The following is a 21,702-nucleotide window of genomic DNA, read 5'->3' on the forward strand; positions in this document are numbered from 1 at the left end:
AATATAAGTGTGAACAATCAATTGTGAAAAATAACAGTATATAATAAGAATTTAAATCGTTTAAACAAACAACTCTACAAGTTAAAACAGTTTTTTAGTAGGTTTTAAATTCTTAAAAGTGTGCGAATTATGAAACCATTTAAGTAAAATAATGAATTTAAGTACAATATATTCTTGTACTTTTGCTTGTATTCTCCCCCCTGAAAACATTTAAAACCCATTGAAAAAGGGTAGGGGTATGAACTCATCGGACGCGGAAATATGTCGAATGAGATGCTAACCGTCGAATCGAGGCTTGATAACACGCGAGATTCCTATGTAATATGAAATGGTATACAAATATATCTAATTAGATTCATAAACTCTAATTAGATATGATATTACACTACAATGAACGAAAACACCTCAAAACGAGTGTTTGGAGTGACCCGGGTGACATCTACGGACACGAATTGATGTGTGGGACTTGGGATTTGAGTTTACTCTTCAAGAGTAAACTCCCTAATGATTTTTCGGCCTTATACACCACTCACACATGAGTTAACGGCCGTGAACTCATGTTGGCAAGGTTTATGGTGCTTAATTGGTCAGTATCACTTGGGAAGAGTTGGAACAATTTTACCTAAGGCATGGGAGTAATTAAATTCATGAAATGACATTATTTAAGGGAGTTTACGGCCCTACCATGGAGCTTACGTCCGTAAGCTCCAATACTCCCATAGATTGTGATTTTTAAGGCCTTAGATTAATCACATGTGATTCCTATAATTTTTACAAGCCTTGGTATGAATTTGGGGCTCCAAATGACACACAATTAGGAGTTTACGGCCCTGGAGCACATGCTATGGACGTAAACTCTCAAATGAAGATTTTTGTTATGTTTAAGGTCCCCAAACTATCTTTTGTTGGTTCTATGATTTATTCTAAGGCTTTTGGTGAAGTTATATATATTTCTAACATGTTTGAAATGAGTTTACTCCCCATGAATGAGGAGTTTACGGCCCAGGCTTGTTCTTGGGTAGTAAACTCATGTTTACTCCTCAAATGGTGAGTTTAAGGTGTCCTAAGTCCAATCCAATAAGTCCTTAATCCATATCTAAGCTCCAATGGAGTTTTGGAAGGGTTTTAAGGGCATATAAACCCCATTTATATGAGTTTACGGCCCAAGCATGTTCCTTGGCCGTAAACTCTTATTTGTCCCTCAAAATCCATGTCTAGGGTGTTCTAAGTCCGGTTTTGCAAGCCTTAAGGTCATATCTAAGTCCCAATAATGGTTTGGAAGGGTTAAATTGCTCAAAAACCCATGTTTTTATGTGTTTACGGCCCAAGCATGCTCCTTGGCCGTAAACACATGTTCCAGGTCCAAAATGATAAATTAAACATGAATTTGAAGGCCTAAGAGGTTAAACAACAAGTTGGGGATGTTACCTCAAAGATTTGGAGCCTTAATTCAATGTTTTGGACCTTTAATCTTTGATTGAGGAGAGAGGTTAGAGAGTGAGTAGTGAGATGAAGCAAAAGCTTCAAATGGAGGCTTAGAACACTTTAAATAGTGTTCTGGATTTGGACACGGTGAAATTCTACCTGATACCGGCTTTAGATGGGGCTTTTGGTCGCACCCGGCGAAGTTGGCGTAACCCGATATGGTTGATTCTAGAAATGATCCGATCACTAATATGGTGTGTTTAAATGAGTTGTAAAGGCATTAGGACACCCATTAATTCTTAATATAATATACACGTTAATGACTTAATTAAATGACAGAATCGAAAACGAAATTGGAAACGGTGATCGGATTATCGAAATGAGTTACGAAAAGGGGTAGAAGCAATGAAACGAAATTTCGGGTTGTTACACAAGTGAAGATGTTCATTTTAAATACCGCAATATATTCTTGACCATGACCATGTGTGGTTCTTGAGGATTCGCTTGGAGCCTAGCACAATAAGAAACGGAAAACATAACATTTGGTTGACTCGTAGTAAGTACATTAAAGAACCTATCATTTGACGATAGAGAGTCATGTTTGCAGCCGGTTTATCTAGAGATGGAGTAAGTTTCATTCTGAAAGCCATTGGAACCTCCAACTTTGAGTCTCCTAACATCCCAAACTTAGTGTGCAAGGTCTTCATATATGCCTCCAGATTTATAAAAATACCTTCCTGGCTCTGTCTTATGTTCAATCCAAGGAAAACGTTAACAGGACCCATTGAACTCGTCTTAAATTTTGTTTCCATTAGATTTAGAAAATCAACTGTTAGGCTGGGATTAGTTGATCCAAAGATAATGTCATGAACATAAATTTGGACGATCATTAAGTGGTCACCCTCTTTCTTGTGAAAGAAGGTTGGGTCAACCGAACCTTTTTTAGATTTAGACATTTTTAAGAAACGAGTGAAAGTTTCGTACCAGACTCTCAAAGCTTGCTTTAGACCATAAAACACTTTGTCTAGGAAGTAGAAATGATTCGGATACTTCTTGCGAAGCCAGGTGGTTGCTCCATGTAAATAGTCTCTTCTAGTTCCCCGTTCAAGAATGCATATTTAACATCCATTTGAAATACCTCAATGTTTCTGTGTGCAGCGTATGCAATGAAGATGCGAACAGATTCCAACCTTGCAACGGGTGCGAAGGTCTCTTCGTAGTCTATGCCCTCTTCCTGACAATCGACGACAAGTCTCACTTTGTTTCTGATCATGTTCCCTTCTTTGTCTTAATTTTGCGAAACACCAATTTAAGACCAACAACAGATCCATCCAGTCGAGTGGGAATATATCTCCATACCTTGTTCCTTTTGAACTCACTGAGCTCATCTTGCATTGCTTGTGCCCAATCAGAGTGATCGAGAGCAACATTCACTCTTTTGGGTTTAATTTTTGAAACAAATGAATTAAACATGCAAAATTCCATTTTAGAGAATAGTGCAGTTTGTTTTGCTTTGTGTTGAGATCGTGTAAGAACACCTGCATATGATTCACCAGTGACTTGTGTTTTTGGATGATATTTGGTTCATTTAGTCAGTGGAGGATAATTCGGATCATAAGAAGGATCCAGTTTAGCATTTACATCTTCAAATTCAGATTGTTTATCCGAATCATCATTCGTATAATCTTCCTCCCCCTCGAATGATGTGAATATCTCATCTTCAGGTGCTGAATTCTCCCCATGGGGTGGACCTTTGTGAGTTTCTTGTGGAATAGAGTGTTCCCCCTGAAAAGTTGCATTGGAAGGTAATTCAGAACTCTCCACCTCAAATGTATCGTTCGTGTCATGAGGGACATTCGCACTTGGTGGCTCTTTGTGCATATCATTCGCAGTCACATCAATTATTTTCTTGAATTCCTCCTCCTTTTTGTATGTTGCATGAGATTCTGATGATATTGCCTTAGTTGGCTCGTCAAATAATAGCATGAATTTGTTAAAAAGATTTGCCAGTGGAGTGGTTGACTGGTTCGCTTGTGGGAAGATCTCCTCTAATTGATTCACATTGTGCTGATACCTTCTCAGATAATTATCATCGAACATAACATAATAGGTTTCTTCAATCCTTTCTGATTTCTTATTGAGAACCCTATATGCCTTGGAGTTCAGAGAATATCCCAAGAAAATACCCTCATTAGCCTTCACATCGAATTTGTTTATCTGCTCCTTAGAATTGAAAATGAAGCAACGAGAGCCAAAATGTGGAAAAACTTAACGTTGGGTTTGCGTTTGTTCAATATTTCATAAGGAGTGACTAGGAATTGCTTGTTGAGAATGGAGTGATTTTGTGTGAAACAAGCGGTTGCAATTACATCAGCCCAGAAGTAGAGTGGCAGATTCGAAAATTAGAGCATGGTCCTCGCAGCTTCACATAAGGACTGGTTTTGCCTTTCGACAACTCCATTCTATTGTGGAGTATAAGGGGCTGAAAAGTTATGTGAAACTCCTTTAGCAGTCAGAAATTCTTCAAATGCCTGGTTTTTGAATTCCAACCCATTGTTGTTGCGAACGTTGTGAACCAGCTTTTGCAGCTGAAGCTCTATCTGCCTTGTGAAGTCTTTGAGCTTTGGAATTGCTTCACATTTCTTTCTAAGAAAAGAAACCCAAGTGAATCTAAAAAAATCATCCACTACAACAAGAATAAATTTATTACCACTCACGCATTGGATTGCAGAAGGACCACAAAGATCGATATGAAAAAGTTCAAGTGGTTCAATAACTTTCGTATTAACAATTGTGGGATGACATTTCCTGCTCTGTTTTCCCATCTCACAGGCCACACAAACATGTTCTTTTTCATACTTCAAGAGGGGTAAGCCTCACACGTGATCACTAAGAACTAGCTTGTTGATATCTTTGAAGTTCAAGTGCGAAAATCTATGTTGCCATAGCCAACTGTTGTCTGATGAAGCTTTCGCAAGTAGAAAAATGGCCAGGTTTTCTATAACGCTTTTTAAATCAAGAGGAAACATCTCGCCTTTTCGCTTTGATCTTATGAGAACGTTCTTCATTTTCTTCTCAATTATCTCATACCCTTCATCATCAAACGAAACTTTCAGTCTTGTTCCTACTACAAGCTGTGTTTTACAAGTTGTGTTCATCCCATAACCTCTTATTAATCCAAGAGAGTTGTTTACAAACTTTACTCTTCATCCATCCATCAATGCCCTGTATTCTCGTCGTTCCTCCTTCGTACCTGTCATGTGACGTAAGTAGCCACTATCTATATACCATTCTGAATCAAACTGCTCGTCACGTATCACCTGCGAATATCAAGCAGATTTAGGAACCCAAATTTGTTTGGGTCCTTGTGAGGTTTTCATTGAAGCGGGAAAAGCAATAGATGGATCAAGCAAATATGTTCGTTTTATTAATTTTGTACTATCTTTCATAGTAATTTCAAAAACAATTGATCTTTTGTCTTTTTGATTCTATCCTTTGAGGATGATTTATGTTGTTGAATTTTATGTTTAAAAAATTGTTTCTCTTCTCTCTTAGACCTAATTTTGGACTTCTTGATATGATCATTAGGCTTCGAAACGATCTTTTGTTTTCCTTTAACATCTTTCGATGCATTGTCTGACTTTGAAACATTAGAATTTGTCTTTGATTTTTCCATAGGCTTTGTTTGATTTTGAAATTTAGGTTTTGAAGCCTTTGGAGTTTAAGACTGACTTTGTGAAACAACTTTAAGTTTTGTAGTTTGAGGGGTTTTCGCAATTGGATTGGAATGAGTGGATTTTTCTTTATGAAAATAATTGGGATTTCTTGATTTCCAGAATTGCTTTCTTTCCCTAAGATTTTTGTTATATATCGCATTCCTCTGACGTTTCTTGGCTGCAAATATTTCAGATGACTTGTGGATGTTTACCCTAGGTTTCGACTTTCTTAGAGGAGATTTGTTCTCCACCGATGTGGTTTCGTATGAAACATCCTTGGTTCCACTTAGAGATCCCTTTTTGTAGTCTGATGGATTGGTAAGAGGTTCAGCTACGTATCTTCCTTTCACTCTCCATGAAGTTATTCCTGATAGACCCATGGTTTCATCTACATTGTCGATTGGAGCTGACCAGAAATATTTGTCACATCCATCTTTGTTATCTTCATTGACAAGGGACGTTAATTCAGCAGTTTGATTTTTATTAAGTCCTGTGGTTGCAAAAACTTGATTTAGAATAGTTTGAACCTTTTGAAAACCAACAGCCTTTTCTTTCAAAGATTTTGATTTATTTACTGAATGACGTCTGAACTCTACTGAATTTTCAGAAATTAATACTTTCGCAGGTTCAGGTTTGTTTTTAACAAACATTGAACAATCAGTCTCATATTCTACAGAGATTTCACTCATATCACTGTCATCAGTGAATTCAGATATGTTTTCAACATTAAGTTTATTATATGCAATCAACTATGAACTAAATGAGTCAAATTTCTATATAGTGTTGGTTTTGATTTTCAGTTTATCATTTACATCCAAAAGCTGCTTTCACATGTTCTTATGTTCTTTGAACTTAATGTATGTTTCAATTCTATCCAGTCCTACCCTATAGGCATCCGAAACTTCATCAGTTGAGACGATGGACTCACATTTGTAGCAATCAGCATCGATTTCATATTCCTTTAATTTAAGTAATGGTAAAATCATTTTATTAATTTTCTTACCAACCTAACAATCAAAATGCAATTAAGTAATATTAACATAAAGCCTTTTGCAATTATACAGAAAATATAACGTTGTTTCAAAAGCATTAAATTGTCTCTTTGCAAATAAATAAGTTCACCCCTAGACTTAGAAATATCTGACTCCAACTTTTCAATCCAAATGTGTCGCTCCTCACTCTTTGACAAAACCCTGCTAACTTGATCAGTTAAGTTAGAATTTGTCAATCAAATTTGTTTCAAACTGTTATGAATACCAGAAAATTTGAATTTTAACTCATTTAGTTCAGTTTCATATCTAGACTCAAGAATATTAAGAGATTCGAGAATGGAGTTTACCTTGTTGATCATTTGATCACATTCGATGATCAACTCATACACCAGCTTTGCGGCAGAGCAGCTGTCGTTCTCACATCCAATGTCAGTGGTATACCCTCACATCTGGGACGCATCATCTGTCACCATAAAACATTTTGCTCCAAGATGTGAATCCTCAGCTTTCACAAAAAAGCTTCTACAATAATTAGGCATGCAAACCTCCCCATCTTCAGAATCTGTGGACCATACTTCCACGCTTCCAAACTCATCATCATCTTTATTTTCCTGCATAATTAAAGCGTGCATAGAGTTATCAGCACTCTTTTTCTTCTTGATTTCTTCAAGCTTTCGTAGATAGGTGGCCTCATCATCTTCTCCCTCTTTCTCTCGTTCAATCTTCGCAGCATGCACTCCTTGGTTAAATGATTTTTGTCATGGCAGTAATTGCAATCATGGCCGGAGTCACCTATGAGCTTCTTATCTTTCTTATCTTCATCCTTATGTGAACCGTTCACTTTTCCTCTTTAACCTTTTTAGATTTCTAACTACCCTGCCAGTTTCTGTTCTTGTTTCAGTTGATATTTTTCTTTACAAACCTCTTTGGGGTCGACACCATTATTGAAAACTCTTTTTTAGACAATTCACAATCAGAGAACTCAAAATCTGAATCGTCATCTTCAGCCGCCTTCTTACCCTTTGCGATAAGGGCCAATGCTCCCATTCTTGGGACTACTTTTGCTTCTTTAGTCACTTCATCTTCGTGTGACTTTAGGATGCTAAAAATCTTGGCCAATGTATAGTTCTTGAATTGCTCATGTGCCTTAACTGTAGACACCACTTCCTTCCACTCCGATTGAAGTCCATTCATAAACATGACCTTTTGTTCAATTATTTCACGTCTAATGCCACGTTTCATCATTCTACTAAGAAGATGATTGTAGCGGTTAAAGGATTGACTTAGACTCTCTTTTAGATTTTGTACAAAAGCACCAAAACTCTGAAGGTAGAAGTGTTTGTGTAGAATGCTCAAGATATGCATTAGTGGATTAGAGCTCTTTAAGCCTATACTAAATCACTTTAGCTGTGTCGCAAGAGCTAACCAGGCGAAAGGTATCAGCAGGTGAAGCAAATCGAATGACTCTCATTGCATTGACGTTACTAATCAGCTTGTTCTTTTGATATTGAGGGACATTCTTTACTTTGAGAAGAAGTCTATTGTAATCATTCTAAGTCTTAATGACTCTTCTGGTTCCAGTGTGAACAAAAGCACCCAGAGTGATAGCTTCCAATATAAGATAACCATTGTCCTACAAACCAAGAACATAATCTTCAAAGTGAAGCAACCAAACTTCATATTCATTGGGAATCAGGATAGGAATCCTTATGGTTGATCCAATGCCGCTAGACAGCTTGATTGAGTTGATGTGAGATTCATCGTGCTGCATGATGATAAGATCTTTAAAACTTGTTAAGAATCAGACATGTAAAATGGAGATAGATTTAGGGTAATATTGAGTCACTGAATCCCGTCAAGAATTTTGAGATGACGGCCAAGCAAGATCCAATATTAACGGAAACCCCAATGATTCTTTAAACATAAGAGATGCGTATAAATTACACAACATCTTGCTATCATACCAATTGTTAGGATGTAAATCCTTGAAGATTGATTAGATTCTAAACAATAAAGAAATAAGAACACAATGGAAGAATAAAAGTATGCTTCATGATTCAAATGTCACTGCTTCAGAAGAACTCGATTAAGAGTTGCTACTATAGACGCGTGATTAGGGTTAAAAAAATATTATCCAAAAATTACCAAAATATGATGCATGCATGCACCTTAAAAACTATAACCCTAACAATAAAGATGGGTGGACATGCCCAACCTGTGTACAATATGAAAAAACAAAATGCCCCATTGATGCAACATAATAATCCCAACAAAGCTTTAGTCCAACATCAGCTTCAAATCCACAAAGCATTAAGTAAGATGAGGATGGAGCCTTTCCATACTTTATCTTATAAAATGTTCAATCTATTTATTCATTGGTATTTGCATTCAAGATAAAATTAATAGTGATTGAAGTATTGTCCCAAAATATGAAAGGAGGATATTTCTATCGATTCGAAAGTAGATCATACCATGTAGGATTTAATTCATTCTTTATTATCATTAAGGCCTTAGATGGTTATTACCGGTTTATATCTCAACTTTTGAAACCTTAAAAAAAGATTTTGTAATTATTTTTACCACGTAAAATATAATTAAAATATCATCAGGAATCCTTTTTCATATAAATAAGGTTCACATATGTCAAATGAACTACATTATTTTCCTTCAAATATCCCTTTCTTGAAGTTGGAATATGTGAATGCCATTTATGTAATAAAGATAACAATGTCAAACTTGAGTTTGACTTAAAACAAGTTTAAGTAAAAACTGTATGCATATACAACTTAATTTCATTTATGAAATGTTGATATTTACTTCACAACTCTATTAATAGATTTAGCCTCACAAATAGAAGTTAATCATTTCAGAATATGAATATTATCATTACGAAAAACGATTAAGTAAATTAACAAACACTTGAATAAAAAACTGAGACATAAATAATAAACATTGTTTTACATTACAAGTAATTTATGTTCTAAGCATAAATAATAAACATAACTCTGAGAGTGTAGCTCCTACTTGATTATGCTCAACTTGGTTACTCTATAGTAAATATTTGCAAGTCATTTACAAAAATAAGATTAACATTTAAGTACCAAGTACCAAAGTGTTATATGAAAAGTATGAGTTCTATCTAGTAGATATAAGAAGTACTAGTCTCTTTTATACTTTCTTTCCAAATAAGAGGAGTAAATCCTCTTCTAGTGTCCAGTTTCTTCACAAAAGAAACAAGATCCATCCATGTGGGCTTTAGTAGATTTATTGGGCTTAAAGGTGTTCAGTCCATAAAACATGGGCCTCTTAGATCATACTAGGTGACACTTTTAGCCTTGCATTATTCCAATGTTTAAAATAGCTTTAAATAAAATATCATTGTATTTATTGGAATATTGCTTCACATGTTATATCATCAAATATATGTTTAAATTATCCAAGATTCCCTAGAAGTCATGAATAACTATTCCTAGCTTGATCTTAGAAGCATCTTAAGCATCACGATAATGCCATTACTAGGTATCAAGTTCATGTTCATTGCTCAAAGCAAATACTTTTGAACCAGGACCTTTATGTGTATACAATTCCGTATCTCTGACGAGATTGTCTCTTAAGACATGAACTCATTCATTGAAGTTGTATCGATTGAATGTTACTGTTTCATTAAGTCCTTAAAGAAAATGACAATACATGATAATGAAAATGGATTACTTAACTACAAAATTTTTAAAAAAAAATCATATACTAATTTCAATATTTAATCTTTAATAATGATTACCCTTTTCCAAAAACATTAATTATCAAAGTCTAGGATCCAAGTTGCAAAACAATTAAATGGTTAGGTATCCTTTATCTCATTCATTTGAAATCCACTCGGTAGATATCGATTATCAACTATATCTCACTATATAGTTCCTAGATTTATGGGATTGCTAATAACAAATTTAATTAGACATGTTTGATCTCATCTATGTATCGAAACTCTCTTGCTTAGGTATCCGTTATCACGAAAGATTTACAATCAAATCATCCAATTTGAAAAAAACTTGTGTAATTGGCCTATAACTTGGTTATAGAAATCGCGAATACACGTCGACCATCAAAAGATACCACTAAGCGGTTAGGTATCCTTTATCCCACTAGTTCATACAAGAGATTTGAGGTTTGTAAAAAGGGTCTTTATATAATTTATAATTCTAGTTTAAAAACATATTATATCATGGGTATTACATGCATATAATAAACCATGGTATCAATTTTCAAAAGAAAATTACTTTTAAAGGTTCTATATAAAAAACTAGATTTTATATAATTTGACGCAATTCAATTTTAATAACCGGTATTAAGTTTGAATGCATTTGAACCTTTTATATGTTTAATAAAACTTCATTTTATTACTTATATATATGGAGTTTGTATAAGTTGTAAAGTGTTGGATTAGTTTCTAAGCCTGTAACCATATTTGGTAAGTACTTGACCCGGTTGTGCATGGCCCTTTTGGGTTGCCTTCTAAAAAGCAACTTGACTGGAGAAATAATAGAGAAAGAGGTTATTATGATTTATTAATATATTATAGGAATAATATATTAAAGGAGAAATCATATTTGTTTAATTAATATTGGTCAATAATTAATTAATAATTAATTTTGTGATCAGATGTAATTAATTAAACTAAAGGGCTGAATTGTAATTATGTGATAGTTACAAATTAGGGCATTGGTTGCCCCATGGAAGGAGTGGACGAATTCAAGGGGATAAGGCCCTAGAATTCGTCCAAGGATAAGGTTCTAGACTTATCTTATGGATTACTTGGTGAGCAAGCAACTAGATAAGGATAAGGACTGAAACCCTAATCTCTACCCTATATAAAGACCCCTTGGCTAAGGGAAATCGGCCACTTGATTCTAAGAAGGCTTAGAGCCGATTTCCAGCCTCTCCCGTCTCTCTCTCTCTCTCTCTCTCTCTCTCTCTCTCTCTCTTGCCTCTCCATTTTCTTGTGGTGTTTGTGAGCCATTAGAGGTACTACACTTGTGGTACTTGCTTTCCAAGACAAGAGATTGAAGATTTGTGTTGTTATTACAATATAGAAACAAGAGGTATGTAATCCCTTATAATATATCAATTTAGAAATATGTAGATGCATGCTATGGTTCTTCTTGTGTTCATAAAGTTGTGTAACTAATAGAGAAAACATAGATCCAAATCTAGGGTTGCATGCACACATAGGATTGTTTGTATAAAACTTTAGGTTTTATGGACAATAAACCCTAGGAGGCAAGGATTTCGAATTTAGGGTTCTTGAACCCTAATGTTCGAAATTTTGAGAAGGGTTTTCAAACCTTTTTCCTTGTTGCCCAAGATTTCGAGATCTAGGGTTTCCAAACCCTAGATTTTCGAGATATGCCTCCTCCCCAAGATAAGTTCCTAAAATTTAGGGATTTGAATAATCCCATATCTTGTAATTATCCTTTAATAGTTAAATATGGTAATTAAAGATTTTGAATTATCCCATCCCTTATTTTCGAAATCTAGAGGGATTTAAGGGATTAGGATAAAATTAACTGTTTAATTTAAAATAATCCTTTATGATTTAGTAATTCAAATTAATTGTTGAATTCAGATAATTATTAAATCAAGAGTTTTAATATTTAAATTTTTAATTTAAAGGTTATAAATTTCGAAAATTTTAAATTGAGATTAAACCCCAAGTATTTTAAAATGCTTAAAATACACCCTATACTATTATATTATTACAAGATTAATATATATATATATATATATATATATATATATATATATATATATATATATATATATATATATATAACTAAAATGCTAGTCTTACCGTTAGTAGGACTCATTCACGAAGCCGATCAATAAGGCGGGTATAAGGTTATGGCCTATAAAATGGTCGTTTAATGGGTATCCACTCTTTCCCACCGCTTCCTTGATTGGTGGAGGGTCGTTAGCCGAACGGGTAGGATAGGGCAATCATCTCTTCATTAATAAGTATAATGAAACTATATAAAGTAACTAAACGTTTTTCAAAAATTCCCAATCCTAGTTACTTTAGGCAAAAGTGAATTGATGCAACCCCATGAAATTACACATTGCACCCTTGCTCAGAAGTTAGTGGAGCGTGTGTGGTTAAATGGCACACTAATTGGTTCTAAGTAAAGGTGGCAAAGGGTGACTCATTGTTTGTCATAGTTCGATGGAGCGTGTGTGGTTAACCGACACATTGAATAGGTGACTGTAACAATTAGGGCACCATGTATATTTGCATGGTTATTCACACCCGCTGTGATCCTCGGCATCCCAGTCACAAACGAGAGGGGCATATCGAGATTTAAACATGCCATTGAAAAGTTCAATGAATCTTAAAAAGAAATCTAGGAATTCTCAATACATTTAAAACCTAAACCTTATGTTTTTCATGGTGAAGAATTAGTGAATCGTCATTCACTTACCACCAAATTATTTGCATGTTGGATTATGGCATCCCTTTTCTAATGTGTAAATAATGTTTTTGGATCCTAGCCCTAATTTCTCATTTTGGGTGTTTAATTAGGGATTCAATTCTAATCAAACTTTGTTCCTTTCTATGAGAGATGTCTAACGCAAACGCCAACAACGCTGCTGCTGGTTCATTCTCGCTAATGAGCCTATGTCAAAAGGTGACATTCGACGGATCAAATTTCAATGAATGGATAAGATACATTCACATGATTGCTCGCTACGAGGACAAAGAATATGTCCTCGACGAGAAGCTTGAAAAGATCAATCCGGAAATCGCTACTCCCAAAGAAATGGCCGTCTTTGAGACCCATGAGCGTGATGCAACGAAAGTCCATTGCATTATGTTGGCCACTATGAATCTTGAGCTCCAAAAGTCCTATGAGGACATGTTGATGGGTTTTTAGCATTCTACCACTTCCTAACTGTACATGCAACCCTAATAACCTTGGATCTATGTTTGTCTAATTCTCATGCAAAGTCGATTTCCAAGGTTATGATCCTATCTAGCATACATGGGAACAATTTTAACTTGAATGAAAGATAGAACTACATACCTTGTTGTTGATTTTGATCCTTGAAACCTTGTGAGCCTAGCACCCCAAGTGTGATGCCTCAAATGCTTCACACAACACCAAATGCTATGGAGTAAACTTGGAGAGAAAGTATAACACTCTAAAATCGGCTCTAGCCCTCAAGTATGCATGTCTAACTGATTTTGGGAGAAACATGAGCTTTATATAGTGTTGACACATTTAGGGTTACACCATGTAAACCCTAATGTGTCATGATTCTTCATTTCCGTGACCCATGGGTTTGTAACTCCCATGGAGCCTCCATGGAGCATCCAATGGGTTTAACCCAACTTGATTATCCATGGCGCCTCTTAGCCCACTATACAAGTTATGGATGATTTACATAATCAGGCCATATATTTAATTAGTTACAATTTGATCACTTAATTAATTCTAGATTAATATTTGATCAAACTAATTAAATAATATTATTAGTATATTGGAACTTATAATATATTAATAAACCATAAGTGTAATATTTCTCTCATTTAGTCTATCCAATTGCATGGTGCCATGCAACCGAAATGGACCATGTCGGGTCGGGTCAAGTACATACCAGAAATAGTTATGGACTTAGACACCTTATCCAACAGTCTCCCACTTGGATAAGTCTAATAACTATAATTGCAAGTATGACTTCATGAACTGATCGGCAATCATACCTCTTTTTAAGGTTTCTCGGAACTGAGAAGATGATGGTACGCCATTTCAGATAAGGGATCATATAATCCTTTGTTCTAGATATCAGCCAGACAAACACATGGAACATGGTCTTGCTTATTGTCCAGCAGTTTGTTTCCCGATTTCCGATTTGTTTGACATAGAACTTAATAGAACACATCAACTTAGTTCTGACCGGGCCCGGTACATGGGTCAAAATAAAATCATCAAGGGGCCCGGATATCAGCTTCTAATCCAAGAAGGAACAGATAAACTTCGACTCATATGCTTGTTCTACTACTTGTTAAATTACACACAAACGCACGTTTTACAACATCGAGTTACCAATGCGTTTTCACACGATCAATGAATAACTAACTCATAGTTAACAAGTCGTATCTCCAGGTTTGAAGACTTATATGATATTACCGTCTCGCGATCACTCGAGATAAATTCCATGAAGTGATACCAGCGAGCGTGGGTTGAATCCAATACTCAGAACGTATGAGCGCTCATGAGTGTTGAGGCCATGTCCAACAACTTAGACCTCTACAACCAACTCATGACATATGACTGACTGTGGATAAGTTGAATAATATGTAAAAACATAACATAAATATTTGGGAAGTCAAAACATGCAAAAGAAATAATAGTAAACGATTGACAAAAGATAGCAACACTTTACTCATGAACAAACACACCTTTTATTCATCATCAAATGTCAATTACACTTTACATATTTCAGAATTATCTAACTACTAAAACTAATATCATCCTTCAGCCCTATGACCCTTGCATGCTGGAGATGCTTAACCCTATCCAGTCCCTTCGTGAGGGGATCTGTCGGGTTCTCAACTGATGATACCCTCTTTGCCACGAGGAGTCCTTCTTCTATACAATGTCTGATGAAATGATATTTTCTATCAATGTGTCTGGATCTCCCATGATCCCTTGGTTCCTTTGCTAAGATAACTGCACTTTCACTATCACAGAAAATCTCTATGGGCTCTGATATAGCTGGTACAACTCCAAGGTCTCCAATGAAGTTCTTTAGCCATATAGCCTCTTTTGCCGCCTCGCTTGCCGCTATATACTCTGATTCGCAAGTAGAATCAGCCACTGTCTCCTGCTTGGAACTTTTCCAAGAGATTGCTCCTCCATTTAAGGTAAAGACCCAGCCCGACTGAGAGCAGAAATTATCCCTATCAGTCTGGAAGCTAGCATCACTATACCCTACAACTCTCAAGTCATCACTCCCACCAAGGGTAAGGACCCAGTCCATAGTCCTCCGCAGGTACTTGAGAATGTTCATTACCGCTGTCCAGTGAGCCTTACCAGGGTTCCCCTGATACCTGCTAACCATGCTTAATGCAAAGGCTACATCAGGACGAGTACAGGTCATAGCATACATGATCGAGCCTACTATCGAAGCATAAGGAACCCGACTCATTTCTGCTATCTCAACCTCAGTACTCGTGCTCTTAGTCTTACTCAGTCTAGTGTTACTTTGGATGGGTAACTCTCCTTTCTTGGAATCTTGCATGCTGAATCTCTTCAGCACCTTATCCAAGTATGTACTCTGACTAAGTCCAATTAGTCTTTTACTCCGGTCTCTCGAGATCCTTATCCCTAGAATATAGGCAGCTTCTCCTACGTCCTTCATAGCAAAACACTTCCCAAGCCAGGACTTAACTTCCTACAGAGTTGGGATGTCATTTCATATGAGTAGTTTGTCATCCACATACAGTACCAAAAAGCTAACTATACTCCCACTAGCCTTGACGTATACACAAGATTCATCTTCACTTCTCAAAAAGCCAAACTCTTTGACTTTCTCATCAAAGCAAAGATTCCATCTGCGAGGTGCTTGCTTTAAACCATAAATGGATTTCTCAAGCTTACACACTCTATTAGGGTACTTTGTGCTGACAAAACCCTCTGGCTGATTCATGTAAACGTCTTCAGCCAACTTTCCATTAAGGAATGCAGTTTTGACATCCATTTGCCATATTTCATAGTCATGAAATGCAGCAATGGCTAACAATACGCTAATAGACTTAATCTTGGCTATTGGTGAAAAGGTCTCATCATAATCAACTCCTGGGTTTTGAGAAAAGCCCTTTGCAACCAGTCGTGCCTTATAGATGTGTACATTACCATCCATATCGGTCTTTTTCTTGAAGATCCATTTGCACCCAACTATCTTACAACCTGGTACATTGTCAACCAAGTCCCAGACCTGATTGTCACACAAGGATTGTATCTCGCTATCCATTGCCTCTTTCCATTTAGCAGACTTGGGGCCTGCCATGGCTTCCGCATTGTTGTTAGGTTCATCCAGAATTACCAGTGTCTCATCACTGATATGTGTCTCACCTTCTGCAGTAATATGGAAACCATAGTAATGCTTAGGTGCTTTCCTAACCCTTGTGGAACGCCTCAGAGGTACATTTGGAGGTATAATTGGATCAACAGGAGGTTCCTCCTCAAGTTGACTGCTAGGGTTTGAGGTTCCTTTACCACTTAACTCTTGAAGTTCTTCAATGTCAATTTGCCTCACACTGTTTCCTTGGCTTATGAACTCTCTCTCTCTCTCGAAAGACATCCCTCCTTGCTACAAAGACTACATTCTTAGTAGGTCTGTAGAAGAGGTAACCAAAGGATTTATGTGGGTACCCGATGAAATACACCTCTCACTTCAAGGTTCGAGCTTGTTGTGAGTCTCGCGTCTCACGAAAGCCTCGCAACCCTAAACCTTGATGTGGGCTAGACTAGGAGCTTTTCCAGTCCACATCACGTGAGGTGTTTTGGAAACCTTCTTTGTGGGGACCAGATTAAGGGTATGGGCGACAGTCTCTAAGGTATACCCCCAAAATAAGATTGGTAGCGAAGCTCGACTCATCATGGAACGAACCGTGTCCAACAAGGTTCGATTACGCCTCTCAACCGCACCATTCAACTGTGGTGTCCTGGGAGGTGTCAATTGTGAGACAATCCCACTTTCCCTAAGATAGTCAAGGAACTATGAACTAAGATACTCACCACCTCGATCGGATCGAAGCATCTTAATGTTCCTACCCAATTGATTCTCAACTTCCTGTTTAAATTCCTTAAAACTTTTCGAAAGTCTCTGACTTATGCTTGATTAAGTAGACATATCCATATCTACTGTAATCATCTGTAAAAGTCAAATAATAACGATTACCATCCCTTGTGGCATGTTTGAAGGGTCCACACACATCCGTGTGTACAAGATCCAACAAACCTTCACCCCTCTCACAAGAACCAGTGAAGGGTGACTTTGTCATTTTTCCAAGTAAGCATGATTCACAACTATCATCTGACTTTAGGTCAAATGATTCCAAAACTCCATCCTTTTGGAGTTGGCCTATGCGTTTCCTACTTATATGTCCAAGACGACAATGCAATAATGATGCTTTATCCAAGTTATTATCATTAGTAGAATCAATACACAACACATTATTTCCTAAATTATCTACAACAGACACAGCTTCATACACACCATCACAAGGTAATGCTTTAAAATAAAAAACATTATTAAAGAAAGCATTTATTCCACCAATTTCATTATCAAAGGAAAAGGTAAAACCTTGTTTATACAAAGCATGAAAAGAAATAATATTTCTTGCCATTTCTGGCGAATAACAACATTTATTCAAATCTAAAGTAAATCCACTACTAAGCAACAAAGTATAAAATCCAATCTTGGTGACAGGTGAAACTTTCCTATTCCTCATGATCAAGTTTATCTTTCCATGCTCCACATTCTTACTTCTTCTTAGTCCCTGCAATTCAGAACAAATATGAATACCGCAACCGGTATCAAGGACCCAAGAGTTAGAATATAGTGAATTATTAGATGATATAGTGTAAATACCTGCATGGTTGGGTTTCACTTTCCCATCCTTCAAATCTTGCTGGTACTTTGGGCAGTTTTGCTTCCAGTGTGACTTTTCATGGCAATAGAAGCATTCAGCCTCTTTGGGATCAGAATAAGGTTTAACGAAACCTTTCTTGGTTCCGCTAGAAGAGGAGCCATCAAAGGTCTTCCCCTTGGTACCCTTCGAGGGGGTCTTCCTCTTCTTCCCGTTCCCTTTCCCGATTGCCAGGACAGTTGCGGAGTTTGGAGTAGGAGTAAAAGTGGTAACAACCGACTTACCTTTAAGAGTTGATTTTGCAGTCTTAAGGAGTCCCTGAAGTTTGCTAAGTGTAACTTCCTCCTTGTTCATGTGGTATGTCATGCGGAATTGATCATAACATGAAGGTAAGGAGTGCAAAATAAGATTTATTGCTAACTCCTCAGGAAAGTTCACATTCAACTTCATCAATCGGTCCACTTACCTTTGCATTTTCTGCATGTGGCTTGTGATGGGTTCACCATCTTTCATTCGGGTTGTTATCATAGAGGAGATGATTTCATATCACTCTTGAAGAGCACTCTGATGGTAGCGGTCCATCAAATCCTGGTGCATCTCAAAAGGATAGTAGTCCTCATAGGACTTCTGGAGCTCGGCTGTCATGGTGGCCATCATGATGCATGCCACCTTTGTAGCATCTCTTTCATGTACCTCATATTCAGCAAGCTCTTCAGGAGTAGCATTTGGCTCAGGCACCTTGAGCTCCTTGTCAAGAATATATTCCTTGTTCTCGTAACGAGTGACCATCCTGATGTTTCTGATCCAGTCAGTAAAGTTCGATCCATCAACGATGACTCTCCCATAATGGTTCATGAGAGAGAAGGAGCCAGTAGGATTTGGGCCAGGAGTAGCATTATTGGAAGACATCTGAAAAGAAGAAAACAAGTTTAGTTTAGATATAGGGATAGTCCTTAATAAAACACCCAAATGTATTATTAAGGCTAGGATCCAATCACAATATGTTATAGCTTTAGAAGAGGGATTCCTTAATCCGAACTATAACATATTTTAAAGGTAGGTGAATGACGATTCACCAATTTCCACCACGAAAACGAAATATAAATTATTAGGTTTTATTTGGTTTTAGAAATTCCTAGATTCTTTGAGATTCATTGAACTTTTCAATAGCATGTTTCAATCTCGAGTGTGCCCTTCATGTTTTGTGACTGGGATACCGAGGATCACAAAACAAGGTGTGAAGTAACCATGCAAATTACTTGGTACCCTTAATGTTTTTCACTTAATCGTTGTGCCGGTAAACCACACGCGCTCCTTCCGACCTCATCAAAAGCCTTAAGTCACCCTTTGCCTACCTTGTTAAGTCCAAGTTAGTGTGTCGGTAAACCACACATGCTCCACCAACGACTTAAACAAGGTGCAAAGTGTAATTTCATGGATTAGCACCTTATTCACATTTTCCTAAAGTAACTAAGATTGGGAATTTAAGAAAAAACATTTAGTTACTTTATAATAATCATTATACTTTTAGTGAGAATTTTTAAGTCATTGTCCTACCCGTTCGGCTAACGACACTCCACCAGTCAAGGAAGCGGTGGGTGAGAGTGGACACCCATTAAGTTGCCATTTTATAGGCAACAACCTTATACCCCCCCCCCCCCTTATACACCGGCTTCGTGAATGAGGCGTACTAGCGGTAAGACAACTTTGATCTTATACACACACACACACACACACACACACACATATATATATATATATATATATATATATATATATATATATATATATATATATTAACTTATAATATTATAAGTATAAGGGTTGAATTTTAACTTTTAAAATTCTAAGGGTTGGAACTAAAGTTTTAATATGAATTTACTTGTTCCAAAACATGAGGGCAAGTTTTGTAAACTTTCAAAACTTTTCATTTCTCATAACTTATGAATTTAATTGAGTATTAAAATTGAAGACACTTCATTTTTATAACTCTTGTGTTCTATTAATGTTTTTAATAAAGTGACTTTTGGTTTTCCATAACTTGAGGACAAGTTATGGACTCCATTAAAAGACATTATGATCAAGAATGAAACTACCAAGTAGGTTACAAAGAATTCCTATGATCATCTAATCTTCATAAGTTCAAGAACATGAGTATAAACATTTCAAGAATCATAAATTACTCATAAAACTTGTAATTTTTTTTATTATAGCCATTTTAAATGGATTAGCATAAACATTACACCATCTAAAACAAGTTTTATAACACCAAAACAGTTTAGGGTAATGTTTCTAGTCCATTTCCAGCAGCAAAAGTCGAAAATCTGCATTCTAAGACTCCTACTCGGCGAGTAGGATGAAGATACACATGAACTCAGCGAGTCCCCCCATGGACTCGGCGAGTTCATCAAGCAGATTGCAAGATTTCGACTTTTTTCTAATATTGTGCATCAAGTATCAAAAAAACAAGCCTAAGCTCTGATACCACCGATGGGTTTTGAGCATTCTAACACTTCCTAAATGTACATACAACCCTAATAACCTTGGATCTATGTTTGTCTAATTCTCATGCAAAGTCGATTTCCAAGGTTATGATCCTATCTACCATACATGGGAACAATGCTATGGAGTAAACCTTGTGAGCCTAGCACCCCAAGTGTGATGCCTCAAATGCTTCACACAACACCAAATGCTATGGAGTAAACTTGGAAAGAAAGTATAATACTCTAAAATTGGCTCTAGCCCTCAATAATGCATGTCTAACTGATTTTGGGAGAAACATGTGTTGGATTAATGTCTAAGTCCATAACTATAATTGGTAAGACTTGACCCGACCCGGCATGGTCCATTTGGGTTGCATACCATCATGCACTTGGATAGACTATAATGAGAGAAATAAGACACTTATGGTTATTAATATATTATAAGTTCTAGTATATTAATAATAAGAATAATAAGATTGTTTAATTAGTATTGATCAAGAATTAATCTAGGATTAATTAAGTGATCAAAAGAAGACTAGTTAAATATATGGGTTGATTGTGTAAATCATCCATACTTATATAGTGGGCTAATGCTCCATGGATAATCAAGTTGGGCTAAAACCCATAGGATGGTCCATGGGTGCTCCATGGTGTATTTGAACCCATGGATCCAAGGAAATGGAAAGTCATGACAATTAAGGATTTACCCTAATTGTAACACTATATAATGATATTATTCTTGACAAAAAATCGGACACTAGAGAGAGTAACAAAGGGCTAGCCGATTTCATGAAGTGTAGGACTCTCTCAAGTTATTCTAAGAGTTTTGATGATTGTGATTCCATTTGAGGCTTCCACACTATTGGGGCTAGGCACTCAAGCTTCATGAGGACTTTCTACATCAAAGAGGTATGTATTCTATCTTGTTATATTCATGTTTTCTATGATAGATTAGGATGATACCTTGGATATTCTTATTTGCATGTATAATAGAGAAAACATAGATCCAAGGTATTTAGGGTTGCATGCACACTTAGGAGTGTTGGAATGCTCAAAACCCAACAGTGGTATCAGAGCCTAGGCATGTTTTCTTGTTATACTTGCAAATGGAGCTGAAAAATCGAGTTGTGATGCTGTCAGCCCAGCAGACTCGCCGAGTCCATGAAGGGACTCAACGAGTCCAAGGCAAAATTCATCCAACTCGCCGAGTTATGTTCATGCACTCGACGAGTTGGACCCCAGACAGCATATTTTCGAGGTTTTGGCTAGAAATGGACTAGGAACATTACCCTACGTTGTTTTTGAACTTATAAACTTGTTTTTTAATGTGGTAATGTTCATGCTAATCCATTTTCAAAGATAATTGTCAATAGATTCATGTTTTGTATTAGTTTAAGGTTTAGACTAATTACATGAAGAAGTTTGATATGAATTATCTT

Source organism: Lactuca sativa, chromosome 8 (assembly GCF_002870075.4).
Source record: "Lactuca sativa cultivar Salinas chromosome 8, Lsat_Salinas_v11, whole genome shotgun sequence".
In the NCBI taxonomy this organism is placed as follows: Eukaryota; Viridiplantae; Streptophyta; class Magnoliopsida; order Asterales; family Asteraceae; genus Lactuca; species Lactuca sativa.